The sequence below is a fragment of the Benincasa hispida genome, chromosome 7, assembly GCF_027475165.1.
Source record: "Benincasa hispida cultivar pf3 chromosome 7, pf3_genome.v1.1, whole genome shotgun sequence".
In the NCBI taxonomy this organism is placed as follows: Eukaryota; Viridiplantae; Streptophyta; class Magnoliopsida; order Cucurbitales; family Cucurbitaceae; genus Benincasa; species Benincasa hispida.
In genome coordinates this window covers 23,626,092-23,644,257 of record NC_143484.1, presented here as the reverse complement: position 1 = coordinate 23,644,257, position 18,166 = coordinate 23,626,092, and the positions used below count along the sequence as shown (strand labels likewise).

The 18,166-nt window shown below is 30.0% G+C and overlaps 1 pseudogene; it reads right to left on the bottom strand.

The window, feature by feature from the left end:
* Positions 1–12,551: 12,551 nt before the first annotated feature.
* LOC150035049 (uncharacterized) lies at positions 12,552–17,181 on the bottom strand (annotated as a pseudogene).
* Between the last annotated feature and the right edge of the window lie 985 nt (positions 17,182–18,166).

The following is an 18,166-nucleotide window of genomic DNA, read 5'->3' as shown; positions in this document are numbered from 1 at the left end:
AAAAAAATGGTTATTTACTAATATTTTCACTATAAATTTTGAAAACACATTCATATATTATGTTTTTTTGGATGAAATTATTGTAATTGTTTAGTCAATGTTGATTAAAAGAATTTAATTTTAAGGAATTAAATTAAAGATTTATTAAAAATACAGTGACTAAAATTAGATATTTGAAAGTACTTTGACTAATTAAAATTGAACAAACTTCAAAGAATAAGGACCAAAATTGTGTTTTAACCAAATTATTATTGTTATTATTATTATTATTATTATTATTATTATTATTATTATTATTATTATTATTATTATTATTATTAGAACAATAGAAAAGACAAAAAAAAAAAAAAAAAAATCAAAGCAGAAATGGAATGAGGATAATCAAAACGACAACATTGTTTACTTATGGTGGGTGTTCTTCCAACCAGACGTCCGAGTGTGCAAATGTTGCACATGTGTGTAGTATTAGTATAACATGGGGTTCCATATCAAAACCAATTGACAATGAGAAGAGTAACTCATCTATTTTATAAGAAGCGTGAGATTTCTTGATATTTCCAATGTAGATATCCTTGTTGCTCCCCTCTTAACTCGTATTAGACTAAGAAAATTACATAAAAACATTGAAGTTTTATCCTCCAAATGATTTATATATTTCTTTATTTGTTAATGCCAAAATTTGAACATAGAAAATACATTGACCTTCACGTAACACCAATGAAAAATTTGTTTAAAGGGAGAAATAATGTGGCCTTGTAAAAGGAAAAAAATTACAGACGTGTTTGTCTCACATACTCCGATGCACTTAATTAAGTCCGAGAGTGAGAATATATGTAAGAAAGTTAGAGAGTTTCGAAGGCAAGATTCAAAATTAAACAAGATATTTTCATGGGATAGTTGAACTGCATGTATCTCACGTGTAGATTGAGCTTCTTGGCCTATCGAGGCTACGAGATGGGTTAGTCCAAAGACCCAACTCCCTTCCTAGATTTTGGCTCAATCCGTCATCGATCTCTATTTGTAGATTTATTATTTTGGTCCAAAATTATCCCCAATACATTATTTATTTTTTACTCTAACTTGGTCATGATTTGACTATAAAAGTGCTCTTAGCCAATAACACATGCTATGTTCTCAATTTTCTTACAAATCTTAACAACACAAGTCAAACCCTTTTGTATTCCACCAATATAATTGTCACTCTAATATAACATATATTTCAATACCCTATTTTCAAAGTAATTTATTGATTAATCTCTTCCATCCATTAAATTAGACACAAAGTTCCACAATGCATCACCTTTAATGATCAATTTCCCCAACATATTGCCCAAACAAAAGCCTAAAGAATCTGAGAAAGAGGTAAATGTGTATGGAAGAAAGAAGACAAATGTGTTGCTTTGGATATTTTGGTTAAACAAATAAATATATATACATATTACCATTTTGCATTTCTTGGGATGGATGACACATTATTAACCCTAGAAGTTATAAATTGTCGATACGAAGATAACTCAACTACCATAAAATATGAACTCTTGAATATGAGTTTAGAGATTTCAAATCCTTTTACTCGAAATTATTTTTATAATAAAAAAAGAAAATTACAAATCTCTAACTCTACAAAATTTTAATTTGATCATTATAGTCTTAAAAACTTCATTTGAATTATATAATTTGAACTATGCTTATTTTAATCTTAAAGATTTTATATTATTCTTTATGTACTTTTAGTTTAGTTCTTATAATTTAACTATCATTTATATAGTTTGGTCTTGATTTCAACTATTAATTTTCTATATAATTTGATTAAATCCCACAAATTATCTCTAATATTGTATTTTACCTAGTTCAAAATTTTATCCATTTTCTTTTATTTTTTTGATATCACTAAATCCTAATAACTAAAATTAAAACTATATATATATATATATATATATATATATATATGCTAAAAACGTGAATGGATTGAAAAGTATGAAAATTTATAGAAAAAAGAAATCAAAACTAAAATGAAAATATATGACACTAAGGTTTAGATTAGCTTGAGAAAAAAATGTTTTTTAAAAAAATCATTTTTATTTAAATCTTTTTGATAAAAATTTATTAAAATACATTTGAAAAACTATTTTAAGTAGTTGTCAAACGCTCTAATCTCTTCTAAAACGACTTATTTTTTAAATTAAAAACTCGAAAATATATTCTAAATACACCAAAATCAAATTAAGCATCAAATTTATCATATAATGTAAATAAAAATATCATTTTGATATTTATATTTTTGGACTCTATCATACACTTTCAAATGTCTAACTTTAGATTACGTACTTTTAATAAATAAATTTAATCATAGTGTTACTTTATTATTGATTTTTTCAAAATCATTTTATCATTCAACATTTTCACTGTAAACTTTGGAAATATATTCATATATTTTCTTCCATAAAAATTATTGTTAGGCATTGTATTATATTTATAATTTAGGTTTAAATTCTATTTTGGTCTCTGATCTTTGAATATTATTTTATATTAGTCCTTAAACTTTTAGAAATGTACGTTTTGGTCTCCGAACTTTTAAAAAATGTCTATTTTGATCTCTGCTAGTTAACAAAATGATCATATAACTTGTATTTTTGGATGACTAAACTACCAAATAAGTCAACCATGCTAAAAAATCTACCGTTTCAATATTGAATAAGGTGGTAAAGTGATTTTGTATGGAATAACTTGAAAGTCATTTTTCGTTCAAGATTTTGGTTGTTCACTATTTTGACATTTTACTTCATTTTCATCTTACTCAAAACATCTAAGAACCCAAAATACATATCGTCTAACATTTCCATTTAAATTTTAACAAATTTTAACTACAAAGACTAAAATAGATATTTTTAAAAAGTTAAGGAACTAAAACGAACATCTTTTAAAGTTAAGTACTAAAATAGAACAAGATTTAAAGTTTGAGAATGAAAATAGTATTTAAACGTATAATTTATAAATAATAAATTTGTTTTTCTCTCGTAGGTGTCTTTTTCGGTGTTATCCAGAGAGAGAAAAAAGCACATGCTGCCCATTTTTGTTTCGTGGACGCTTTTCAATGACAGTTGTCACTTTTTCTATTTTTAATTTGTCGAAATTGTCAAACAATTTTCTTTTTTTTCTTTTTTTTTTTTTCTTTTCTCATTTTAATTTCATTAAAACAAAAGGGGCCAAATTAGTTTATTTTAGTTTGAAAAGTGGTTTTAAATCATCTGTAGCATCCAAATGCATGAATGAATTAAGACTATATTTAAGAGGATTTTGTTATTTAGATAAGCATAAAAGAACACGTAGTTATTAATTATAACTAATGTTTAAAATATTGATGTGGATGAAAATATGAAAATTTTATTTTTAAGAAAATTTCGATCGAAATATCTATAAAATTAAGATTTCGATGGATATTTTTGAAAAAAATTATAAAATAAAAAAAATCAAAAAATAAAATAAAATTAATAAATAAATATTTTATGATCTTTAAACAAGTTAGCATGTCTATTATTTATATTATCTTTACATTGGTGAAACTTTGTTGCATAATTATTATATTTCATAGTATACGATATAATAAAAATATCGATTCACCCCTATGTCAATGTCGAACCCATAGAAATGTGGAAATATCGACGAGAACTTAATAGTATAGGTATAACAAGGTACACATTCTTTTTTCGATAGTTTAATTACAAGAAGTATGGAGAACAGTGTGTTTTGTTTGGAACAATTTTCCTAGGAAGTGTGTGAAGGAGGACAAATTAAGTATGATAAAAGAACTCGTGTTGATTTGTGAGGATAATCTTCACTCGTTGTTGGTCGTAGGAAATGTAGGAGAATGTTAGAGTTATCAACTTTTTAATCTATATGAGACGTTATAGAATATTAGAAGATTTAGAACTCAAAATTATGGATTCTGAAAATTGGCTTCAATGTAATCCATTTTCCATATATGGCATATTAACAATGTAGCGCCATTAATATATTAGTTCTAGGTTTGATCATCTCTTTTTGTCAATTCTTAGATTTATTATCTTTCATTTGAGTTTGGTTTTTAACCCTTAATTAGGGTATTTGTAGTCCTTTTATGTCATTGGGCTAAGTTATAACAAATCATAAATATGTAGGTTTGATTATTTAGGATTTGAACGATTGGTTGAAATCTAAGTTGAATAGAATTTACGATTCTATCTATGCGTGATATGATTACTTAGGATTCTAATCTCAATTCATAATTTTAAAAGCGGTGCGATCGTAATGTTCAAAGAATTTTTCTTCAGAGTTGAAACGCACTTGAATCTCTTGATTGTTATCATTAATTGTTTACTAGCATCCATTTATTTTCCTTGGTTACTACCAAGTTTTCTTTTCAAAAGCTCATTCCTAAAATATTTGACAATACAATTAGTTGGAGATCTTCACTCCAATATATGTAGGAGGTGGAATATATAGTTCTATGTGCGAGTCTTTTAAGGAAATAGTCTAGTCGAAATGAGTTATTTCTGACACGTTGAGAGATATAGTAGAACCTATCATACAATATATGATAGTCAGAATGCTTTTACACTTAAAAAAAATCTTTATACCATTATTAAACCAAACATATTGGTGTTTAAATTTCATTTCTCAAAGGATGAAGTAGTGAATAAGAATGCAGCGAAGCTAGAGAAGATTGTATTTTTTAAAAAAAAAAAGAAAAAAGAAAAATCTAGGTGACATGTTTACAAAATCTTTGTCCGACATGAAAGGGCTTAAAGATGAAGGGTGAGTTCAAGATTGTGTTTGATTCAAGAGGGTGATTTGTTGTCTCGGTTATTGGCTCAAGTGATTTTCATCCTTTTCTTTCTCCAAGTTGGGATGGTCTTTATAATGTTTGTACAAATAAAGGCTACAATGATTGGGCTTTTAATATTTCATAAGCCCATTGGGTTGTAGCTTTAGTCTTTTATAACGAGGAATTTGAATACGTAGGCACGATTTAGGTTTCGTTTAAAAAAATGTCAAAATAAAAAAATAATAAGATTTTTGGCAAATTACGTGTAGATTATGTGTGAGATATTTTTCGAATTTCTATTTAACCTCTAATTATATTATTATACAATTGTCAACGTTCGGAAAACATTTTTGGTTATTTTACATTTCATTATCTAAAAAGTGTGTGTTTGTTATTGATGCATAAGTAAGATTGAATTTGCACATTTGTTTTTTTCTTTCTTAATTTCAATTTTTTTTTTCATTCTCATCTTTTGATTTTACCAAATGATTATATCCATCGATCCATCGATTTTCCTCTTTTCCTTCATTTGTTCTTGCATGACGATTCAATCTTCTTTTGTTTTATTATTATAATCAATTTTCTTTGTTTTTCAGTCAAAGAAGATGAAATCTTGTTCATAAGAGAGAATCAGAGTTAGACACTACAATAAATCGGAACTTCGTGATTGCGGATGACATCGAAGAATCGGAGTTATGATTTTTGTGTGGTGGTTGACTATTCTCTAATATACCCATGAATCTTGTAAATACAAAACATAACGTTTTCTTCAATGTTCTAAACACATTATTATCAATTTTAGTTTATTTAACTTTTTTCAATTGGTTTAACTTTTTGTTACCAGATTTAGTTTTATCTAAATCTTTTTCATTAATTTAAACATGTTGTTATCAACTTCAAAATGCAATATAAAGTTAAATGTATTTTTAGTTTACCCTTAGTGGGCTTTGAAAATTAACTAATATACATTTACACATATAGTGTAATTGTAACATGAAGTTATAAGATTAATTAACCTACATTTACAATACAGTATAATTGTATTATGAAACTATGTGATTTTAACCTTCATTTTTAGTGTTTCTGAATTTAAATTAGAGATTCTCCATGATTTTTCTCCAACAATATCTATTTGAATCTATTTTTTGTTATCAGATTCTATTTTATCTCTCTTTTTATTATTTGTTTATACATTTTGCTATATTCAATTTTTGTTGTTGTATATGTTATTACTATTTATATAGTTTATACTTTTTAAAATGTAATCTAATGATATAACAATATATCATTGGTATATAAAACATATAATTATCTTTTTTTTAAAAAAAAAAAACTAACCCTTATTTCCAAAGTTTCAATATATTTATAATTTTTTGTAAAAAAAATCTAAACACTTTCCTCCCTATATATTTATAAATATATATATTTTAACAAATTCTAATTCTACTTTACTTCCCTTTCCCACCATTCTCTTTCTCTCTTTTCTATCTCCCATTCTACATTTCGATTTGCATGACTGTCATCTTCTTTTGCTCATCATCGACTAGTTCTCTAAGTAGCTTCATACCACCATCTGTGACCATCGGACCATAGGCACACCATTGTGGGAAACTAGATCTAGTAACATTAATTGAAATATCATTTAGAAATTTAGCAAAAACTAAAAATCATAAGAATTATAGCAAGAAGTCTCCATTGCACACGTGAGACCCTTTTTCATTTATCTTAAAATATCTTCAATGATATCTTGTATTACACCGTAATTAAATATATTAAAATATCAACAAATTGGATTATAGCCTACAAAATCGTCCATGTTGAATCTTAAGATAGGATCAAATTTCCTTTTTTCAAATCTCACTTTATCTCAATTTTTCGTTTTTTCTTTCTTTTCTTATATTTTTTTCTCAAATCTCATATTATACTTATTTGTTTTGAGTTTTCTTCTTCTTCGTTTTTTTTTTGTTTCTTCTCAAATTTGTTATCATCCTTAATTTTTTTTTTTTTAATTATTTTCTCTTTTCTTTTATATTTTTATCTTGTTTCTTCTTCTCAGATATCTTAAATTATCGAAAAATCGGTGCTATAGAACTCCCGATCCATTTTCTTTACCAAAATTATTGTCTAAAAACTCAATGTCTTATGATTTATCTCTCTTTTTTTTTTTTCAGATCTATCTGTCCTCGTCTTGTGAAAACATTTTATATAATGACTTGGACTTCTTCAAATACTTCCTGAAAACTTTGTTTGTGAAGTCGTAAATTTTCTTAGCATGCAATCTTGATATATTTTTAAGTTCCTGATTATTCTTTATTGATTCTTTTTAAATATCAAAAAAAAAAAAAAAAATCTTTATAGTGAGAAACATTTTATGTTTTTAAATGAATTTTGCAAATTAAGATTCGAGTTATTATTATTGTTGTGATTCTTCACATACGGAATAGCGCTTTAAACTCGTTGTTCCGACTATGGAGAGATGTAGAGGAAGCAAATGATCTTTATAGACGAGCTCATTGGTGGGACAAAGCACGATGGAGATTTGAAGAGGTAAAATAGAGATGGTGAATTCAAAATTGGAATAGGAAGAGAAAGAAAAGTAATTAACTAATGATTCTTTATTTTATTCTTGGCAATTGTAGCCCCTTGTTTTGATTACCAACTCTCAAGTAGTCATTATATGCATCTTTCTTATGTTCACAAAATTTTCCTATGTTTCTTAAACACATTAAAATTATAGTATCATTAACTAATGAATATCACACAATTTTCAAATAGTCATAAAATTTTTATATGATGTATATTAACTACTCCAATTAAAGTGTTATACAGTTTTAATAACATTTGTTAAAGAAAAAGTTAAGTCGGATTTAGTTGTTGGATTTCCAAGTTATTGTGCCAAATCTTTTGAATGAAAAAAAAAAAAAAAAGATCTAGGGTTTGAAAATTTAATAATTTGAAAATTATAGGTTAGATAAAATCTTTTTTGAATGCCAATAAAATCATGGTTGGTATGATTTTAGATAGAAAATTTTTTTAATGCCAATAAAAGTTGGTGTTGTGCAAACTTTGGAGCGTTGCAATGCTGCATATAGCATTAGATGAGTGCAGACGAGCATTGCAACACTACATAGTGTTGGGCAAGCGTCAGACAAACATTACAACTCTGTGATAGTGACATTTTTGTAATTTTTGCTCCTGTGATGCCTGAATGCTCAAATCACCTCCAAATTGCTTCAAATCCACGTTCTTCACTGAATCGTCAATTCTACCTCATGATTGCTCGATACCTACAAAATAACACAAATAAACACATAAAATATAATAAAAAGCCCAACTTGAGCTAGGAATAATAGTTTTTTTTTAGAGTCGTTGCCGGTGCTAGAACTCAAGGAAAATCTCTCACTCTCTCTCTCTAGGGTTTCTCTCTCATGTTTTGTATTTGGTTTAGTGTTGTCGTCATTTGCCCCTTTGTCACCAATCTGCTCGTTGTCATCGTCGTTAACCCTTGTCGAAGTTGGTTTTGGGTAAGATATTATTTACTTTGGATGTTTGATGGCTTTCTTATTCAAGATTTGAATTTGCTTGTTTGTTTTTAAGTTGAGTTTTATGAAATCTTAAAGTACCAATCATTTTTTGGTTACTAAGCTGAAGGTCGAAACATTTTGAGCTTTCCAGTAGGTTTGAGATTAATTTTCTGCAAGATTTGGTTGGATTTCGTAATCGAAGCTTAGAAGTAGTTCCAAATTAATTGAACACTCTGGGGCTCAATTCAAGATTTGTTTTAGACAAAGAAGAAAATAAGTTTGCTTGATTGAGTTTAAATTATGAAGTAAGTGACTTTCTACCGTTTCACCTTCGAACCAGTTGTCCCTACCACTTGGACTTCTTACTTTATATTACTTGGATTGTTTACTTGCGACTAATTGGACTGTTTATTTTTGAACTAATTGGACTGTTATCTTAGACTGGCTGAACTGTTGAATTTATTGATATTAACTGCATGGACTATTTTGACCATGATGATATGTAAAGTTGACTAAGAATATGTTGACAATCTTACCCTAAGATAAATTACTATACATATAACAAAGGAGTTATATGCAAACTGATGCATGCTAAGTTATAGGGTTCTTGTTAGCTTTTCTTATTTGAGTAGATGTACACATTTGATTGTATATGTGTACATTATGACTAATTTGTGGACCTTCGGGTTACAATGCATGTTCCTTCGGGTTCATGTTGACGACTAATTTGTGGACCTTCGGGTTACACACTATGACTGATGGATGTTCATTCACGTTCATGTTTACGACTGATTTGTGGACCTTCGAGTAACACACTATGATGGATGCATGTTCTTCCGGATTCATGTTTACGACTTACTTGTGTACCTCCGGGATACACACTATGACTAATGTGTGTTCCTTCGGGGATCACGTTTACGACTGATAAGTGACCCTTTGGAATCACTATGACTGATATGATATGAATGTACACCGATGTCTAGATAAACTAATTAACAGGTAACCTAGAGGGCCTAGTAGCGAGTCACTTACTGAGTATTGTTATACTCACCCTTTCTTCTTTTATGTTTTTCAAGCAACAATAGGAATGGGCTGGCGAGGGACAAGAGGGACCCGTGATAGAGCCATACAAGGATAATAGAAAATGCTTCCGTGCAATTCATGTTTTATTTTTATTTACTTATTTAGATGTCTTATTTTTGTTTTATTTGAGTTTGTTGACAGATGACATGTTTTATTGTTTTGGTTTTGGAATAGTGTTCTTTTGTAAACTTTTTTTTTTATCCCAACTAGACGTGTTGGTTATTGGATTTTATTATTAAATTAACATTTCAGTTTAAGTTGGCCATTCGTGTTTTTGTTGGATTTACGTTATCACAGTCAAAATGTTTTGAAAGAAAATGAGTATTTAGTTGTAACGGTCAATGTTAGAATACTCGAAGGTTCAGGTTGTTACATTTTCAAATATAATTTGAAATTTTATTTAAATTAGAATTTAAATTTTGAATATGCTATCAAACATATATATAAAAATATGAAATACAAGTCTATCTTTGTTAAACCTCTTGCTTTCAAATTTATATTTTCAGATTGTCTACCAAGTCTGTTTTTAGATATGTTTGATAGACAATTTGGAAATTAGTTATCACATATTTTTGTTTCCTGTTGCGTGTTTTCTTTTCATCTTATTAATAAGAAGGGGTAGTTACAAATATGACAATCTATAAGCTCAAAATATTAGTATATATAGCACAATGCAAAATAATTTGCAGATATACCAAAATTTAGATCTAGCTCTTGGAGTTTATTAATGATAGACTATATTGCTAAAAAAAAGCTCTACTATAGTCTATGTAAAAAGATATAGAGAGAGTCTAAAGTTATTACTAATAGGTTTTGCTATATTTGCAATTCTTTAAAAATATTGCTACATATTTAATTATTAGCCTTAAAAGTGCTATCCATTGCAAATACCTTAATAAAAAAAATTAAACTACATATTTGGTATTTATTTCTTGTCTGTCATTTTTCTTTTTTTATTATTAAAAAAGAAAACAGACATGCATGCTTGGTAACTATTTCTTGTGTCTTGTGCTCTTACACTACTTTACTTTAATTAAATATGTTAAAAAAATTTACATGACAATAAAGTTTTAAAATTAAGTATCGCAAAATTTGAATTATATATATATATATATATATATATATATATAAGTAAAGAATGATAAAATGATATAGTTATTTTTAGTTCTTAAAAAAAAGAATAATATAACAATATTATACAACAAGGCCAACTAATAAGGATTATTCCTTGAACATAGCACAACTGACGTATAATTTGTACTATCTACTTTAATGTTAGGTGGATTCTCCCACCCATAGATTGTCAAAATAATAATAATAATATTGGTGAAAAATTTTAAATAAATGAATAATAAATATTTTGAGAATCCCACATTGCTAAGATTTATATTGAGAACCTCCTTTATATACCCCTACTTGAGTTTTGAGTTTGGGCCCCAAGGGATACTGTTGTTTTAGAGGGGGTGAGGAGATAAGCAAAGGTGGCTTTGGTGGACATCCCACGTGCACCTCCGTTTGCAGTTCGGTCGAGCGAGGTGTGTGTGGAAATATTTTTATTAAAAATAATATTTTTTAAATTTTTAAATATTTTTTATTTCTTTACTTTTTTATTTTTATTAAAAAAAACAAGAAAAGGGAACACTCTTCTCCTGCACGCTTTTTACGCGTGGCCCTTGCGCACGTTCCTTGGCTCCACGCGCTTCTTTCCCCGTCAGTTTTGCGTAACAGTTGGCCTCCAAGGCCTATAAATTGTGTCAATTTCCTTCACTCTACACATAACATTTTCACTCACCACTTCTCCGTACGTTACGAAAGACTTCCCTTCCCTTCACTTTTTCTTCTAATTTTCGTTTTTTGAGCAATTTATTAGTCTTGAAGGTGTGAGTTTTCCAATCGGTTCCAATGCAACTTCGATTGAGACGGTGTGGCCATTGTTGAACTGCTTGCATAAGGGGCAGAGCCGTGAAACGTCTTAAAGAGAGCGAGCTTCGCGACTCATCCTGTAACCAGTCTTTGTTTTGTAGTATACTTTTTAATGTCTGGCGTCGTTCGATCACAGTTATCTTCTCTGCATGAGAGGTAGTCATTCCAACAATTTTAATACGTTTCATCTACCATTACTATGATGACCCTATTAACTCAGAACGACATTATGTCCTCTGACCTCAACCGTCCATTTTGATTCGAAGAAGCGAACTTCAAAAGGTGGAAGCAGAAGATACTGTTCTTCCTCATGATCAAGAAAGTTGCTGACATCTATACTAAAGAGAAGCTAGTTGCCTCTAAGGAAGATCCGAATGAACAATAGATCAAGGATGCAGCTGATTGGGAAGAAAAGGATTTCTTATGCAAAATTTTCATATTAAATGGTTTGATTAATGATCTATATGATTAGTACAACACAATGGATACAACAAAAAAAGTATGGGATGCCTTGCAGAAAAAGTATGATACCAAGGAGGTCGGTTCGAAAAGATATGTCATCAGTCGTTACTTGAAGTACCAAATGACGGATGGCAAGTATGTAGAGGCCCGGTCCCATGAATTGCAGAAGATAGCGCACAAAATTATAGGTGAAGGTATGCCTCTGAATGAGCAATTTCATGTTGTTGTTATTATTGACAAATTGTCTCCATTGTGGAAAGACTTTAAAAATACCTTGAGGCATAAGACCAAGGAGTTCTCCTTGGAGAGTCTGATCACCCACCTGAGGATTGAGGAGGAGGCCCGGAAGCAAAACCAGAGGGAGTAGGTAAACATAGTATCGAGAAAGCCCACTTTAGCTGTTGTGAAATCTGACCAAAAGAAAAAGGGAACCAAGAGGAAAGGTTAGAACCGTAGATTCAACAACTAAAATAATCAAAAGAAACACAAACCCCCCTCTGAACGGTACAATTCCTATGCTTTAACTATTACAAACTTGGGCATATGACCAGGAACTATAGGAACAAGCATCGTCCTGTTGGGCAGGCGAATCTAACAGAGGAGCCTTTAATAGCCATGGCCACAAAAGTAAACGTGATTGATGGCTCTAAAGGGTGGTGGATAGACACTGGCACTACACGCTATGTCTAACATGACCTGAGTCTCTTTAAATCTTATACTAAAACTAAGGATAAAAACATACTGTTAGGTGATCACTACTCAATAAAAGTTTCTGGAATCGGCGAGGTGAAGCTAAAGTTACCTCCGGGAAGACTCTCACTTTGAAGGGAGTCCTGCACACTCCAGAGATAAGAAAGAATCCGGTCTCGAGCAATCTCCTCAACAAGGTTGACTTTACTCAAATAATAGGGGCAAATTTATATTCCCTAACTAGGAATAATGTTTTCTTAGGGAATGGTTATGCAACTAATGACATGTTCAAATTAAATCTAGACTTAAATAAAACAAAATCTTTTGTTTATATATGTTGTATCCATTAAATGTTTGGCATGCTAGACTTTGTCATGTTAATAAAAGATTAATTAGTAACGTGATTAAGTCAGAAATGATTCCTAAGTTATCTATGAATGAGTTTTATAAATGTGAATATTGTAGTCAGGCTAAAATAACTAAGACTTCACATAAATTTGTACTTAGGGTATCAGAGCCTCTAGATTTAATTCATTCTGACTTGTGTGAATTCGATGGTGTCTTGACTAGGAATAGTAAAAGATACTTTGTCACATCTATTGTTGATTGTTCGGATTTCATGTTCATATACTTGTTGAAAAATAAAAGTGATGCTTTTGATGCTTTTAAATTATTTGTGATTGAATTAGAAAACCAGTTTAACCAAAAGGTTAAGAGACTTCGTAGTAATAGGGGAACTAAGTATGACTCAGTCAGTTTTGACCTTTTCTATAACTTGCATGGAATAATACATGAAACAACTGCACTCTATTCTCCTGAAATGAATGGAAAAGCATAAAGAAAAAGTACAACTCTGTTTGAATTAGTAGTTGTTGTTTTGCTTAATTAAGAAGTTGTCTTATTGGTGGAGTAAAATCATCCTTACCGTGTGTTATGTCCTAAATAGAATACCAAAATCTAAAAACACAACTCCACTCTACAAACTCCTTAAGAATAAGAAACTTAACTTGTCATGCTTTAGAACTTAAGGGTGTCTAGCCTTTGTAAGAATTCCTGACCTCAAAAGAAGAAAGCTTGCTACACTACAAGAAATATCACTTACAATAATGTTAAAAAAAATGCTATCGTAGAGTTTCCATAGCGTTTTTGAAATGCTGTCATTGCCCATGTTATTGAAAGTCCATGACTTTCCATAGCGTTTTTTCAATGCTATAAAAAACATTATAAAAATACCGTTTTAATAGTGCATATATGATGCTATAAAAAAATTTCATAAGGTAAAAAGAGCGTTATTGAAACGTTTTGATAGCGTTTTTATAGCGTTATAAAATCGCTATCAAAATCTTTCAATAGCATTTATTCAACACTAAAAAAGAGTTATTGAAACATTTTAATAGCGTTTTTTCAACACTATAAAAAAGCTATCAAAATGTTCCAATGACATTTTTAATCACATTGTAGAAACGCTATCAAAGAGTCTTCATAACGTTTTATAAATGCTGTCGTAGCCGATGTTATTAAAAGTTCTCAACTTTCCATAACATTTTTGTGCAACTATTAATATCGCTATAGAAAGTTGACATATGATAGCTTTAACTCAATGTTATGAAATCGTTCATTGTATTGGAAAAAGTACTATCAAAAGTTTTCATAGCAATTAAAAAATGCTATAAAAGACATTCTATAGCGATTTTAGACATGCTATTGAAAATCCCTTATTTTTATTAGCATTTTTTCATCGTAATGGAAAAAAGCTATAAAGTATACCCCATCTTCAAGCATGAATTTTAATGTTAATTAACTTTCTATAGCATTTTTTGTAGTACTAAAAGCAATGCTATAATTGATCTTTAATAGCACTTGTTAATAACATTTTTTAGATTTTACAATTTGTTTCGCAAATATTATAGTAGAATTAATTATAAACATATATTTATAGAAGTCACTTGCCCATATTATTATCTAGATGAAGAAAGATGTAATTCACATTTCATTCAAATCTACAATCATAATTACAACAAAATCTTCAAATTTATAGCATACAAAAAAAAAAAATAATAATAAAACACTATATTCATAAAAGAAAAGAAGGTTTGATATTGTCATCGAAAGTATGTTCCAACGAAGTTCTAGCCTAATAGAAAAATTTGTAAATTCTTAATCCAAATAAAATGACTACATATATAATCCCAAAATGCAATCAAAAGAGATGTTTAAATTATAGCGATACCAAAATTCTCCCACACAAAATATGTAGCTCCGATGTTTGTCGTTGAATCAATCACCTAATAAAAAATAAAACAAAAATAGTTTTTATTAATCATCATGATCTATCTATAACAACAGATTAGCTAATGAACTAAATAAACACTTAATTCACAAAGTAGTAGCCAAATTTTCTTACATAGTTTGATTTTATCCATTGGCCATGCAACAGTAGTGCCCATAACATCATCAATAATAATAATGTCAGATGTAGGCCTCCATAACAAGGAATTTGGTATTTTTACCATATCAACCCTCACACGAACTGCGTTCGGGCCAAGAGGTATGTGATGGACAAGGATTGATAGATCATTGGAAGACCGTTTACCTTCAGCAATGACTTCTCCTGAATCGACCCAATCTAGCGGCAAACACTTATGAGGAGTGTTGGTAGTAACACTCTTTTTCACCAATAATATGGTTAGAAAATTTTCAAACAATAATAATTTTGAATACTAAATTAATAGAAAAAGTCATAAATGAACTTACCTATGGGAAATTTAGGATTGGAGCTGGATTATTTTCCGATGTTGAAACAACATATTCAAAGTGTTATATAAAACACAATTTCAATAGATAAAGAGATTTAGGAAAAATTTACCTTGTCCCTTATTAAGGAAGCTACCATGCTTTTCAGTTCATCTACATCTGTTGTTAGGTTGTTACATTTTCTTCAAAAGATGAAATAGTCTTATTTTTCTGAGTTGATGTAGACAATTTTGATCTAGTTACACTGAATCCTAATCATCGTACATGGCCATGATCGAGATCGAAAACTCTATTAATTGCATCATAACTATACTATTTGAACAGACGTTCCCATACGGTTTTGTTCAATACGCTCCTAAGAAAAAGATGCATGAAATTATTCAAATGCCAAGAAGCCAATGAGTCATTGAGGGAGGGGGGGGGGGGGGGTTGTTTATAATCAACATAAATTCACAACATTTAGAACCTTCTACTTGAACACTTGAACTAAATCATTACTCAAATGCCAACAAGAGATCACTTAAACAAAACCAGCCCAATAAAGCACTGAACATAAAAAAAAAAAAAAAAAAATCATTTAAGAGAGGGGGGAGGGGGGAAGAGGGATGCCTTATGGCCATCATGAATTCAGAACATTAAAAAAACTCCTACTTCAACTAAATCACTACTGAAATGCCAACAAGCCAACAAGAGATCACTTAAATAAAACAAACTCAATAAAGTATCAAACATTAAAAAAAATCATTTAAGAGAGAGAGAGAGAGAGGAAGGGGGGTGGGGAAGGGGAGGAATACCTTATGACTAACACGAACTCACAACATTTAGAAACTCTTACTTGAACTAAATTACTACTCAAAATGCCAATAAGCCAACAAGATATCACTCAAACAAAACCAACTCAATAAAGCATTGAACATAAAAAACTTCATTTAAGAGAGAAAGGGGGAGGGGGATACCTTATTAACAACACGAATTCACAACATTAAAAACTCCTTCAACTAAATCACTACTCAAATACCAACAAACCAACAAGAGATCACTTAAACAAAACCAGGGGGAAGGATGCCTTATAACCAACACGAATTCACAACATTTAGAAACTCTTACTTGAACTAAATTACTACTCAAAATGCCAACAAGCCAACAAGAGATCACTCAAACAAAACCAACTTAAGAAAGCATTGAACATAAACAAAAAGAAAAGTTCATTTAAGAGAGAGAAAGGGGGAGGGATGCCTTATGACGAACATGAATTCACAACATGAAAAACTATAGATATAACTCAAACATAAAATGCCAAGATTAAAGAAAAAGCTGCAAATATACCAGAAGCCCACAAGAGAGATTTATACGACTTAAGAGCTATAAAAAATTAAGAAAAAAATACAAGAAACAATCTAACCAGAGTTTCGGCCACTTGGGAGTTAATGGGTTTTCCATCTTTCTTCACATGTTCTTTTGTCCAAACATCTACTCGGGTAATTAGAGTTGAAGAAGAAAAATTTTTCTACATGGATAAAAATATTTAGTTGTATATTATCTCTAGTGCTAATTATAATAATGTTAATAGTATTATGTAAATTTTTACCAAATCTTCGGTTAGTCGAGTATAGCCTCTATGACTACATGTGTGTGGAAGTTTCTTTTTGTTTTTCAACTCCTTAAATTTCTTGCTTTTTGCCTGAAATCATACTCAAACAAAGTATTCAACCAAGATATAAAGACTAAATCGATTTTCATACCTTGAATCAAATAAATAAATTTACTTGATAATTATATCACATACCTTAAATTTTGCACTTGTTTTATCTTTGATAAAGTCATTCCAATCATATATTGAAGAAATGTTATCTGGCTTAAGTTTAATCAGTTCATCGTCATTTGAAGTTTGTCCAATTGGCTCACTAGACGATATTTGCTTACTCTCCACAGCTCACCCATCTTTTGAAACAAATATTTCTTCTGGCATTCTTCATCAACATTATATCGTGCCTAAAGAATAAAAACATTTACGTAGTTGATAGAATACCAAACTAGAAATGGAATTTTTATTGAATTCAAGAAGAAACAAAGTAGAACGATTACAAGGAAATGAAATTCTACTGCCTTTCTTTCATATGAGAGAAATGCCCTAGCCCAACTCTTCTCTCAGAAATTGCTCAACAAAACCTCACAACTCTCCCCCTCCCTTTTTATTCAAAGTGCAAATTCCCTAACTAACTAAGGTGGTCCCCTCAGTCGACGTAGTCCACATTTTCTCAACTGAAGCACATTTGCCTTTCCCCAAAATGCCTGTGTCTCTCCTCTTTTGATATTGAAATAATATTGGTGGTCTATCATTACCTCCTCCCTCCAAATTTAAAAAGCTGGAAAGTGCTTATGAAAATCATTCATCATTTCCCAAGTTGCCTCATGATTAGGTAAGCCTTTCCATTTCACTAAAATTTCCTAGTCATTTTTTGAAGGATTTCGACGATATCCCAACACTTCTTCTAATTCAGTCAACCACTTATGACACTCATTCACAAAGGGATCTATTGTCTAGACCGCATACTGCTGTCCTACCACCTTCTTCAACTACGACACATGAAAAACAGGGTGTATGACTGCTGTTAGAGGAAGCTCTAACTTATAGGTAACCAACCCAATCTTTTCTACAATTTTATAGTATCCAAAATACTTAGGAGACAACTTAGCATACCATTACTACCACACAGAAATCTATCTATATGGTCGGACTTTCAAAAAAACCAAATCTCCCACTTGAAATTCCACATCACGCCTTTTTTATCAGCATATCGCTTCATTTCGTCTTGAGCCACCCTTAAGTGTTCCTTGAGAACACGTAACACCTCATCCTAATCCCTCAATTGCTGATCCAACATAGCATTAGAAGTATAAGAGTCTCCATAATAAACTAAGGGAG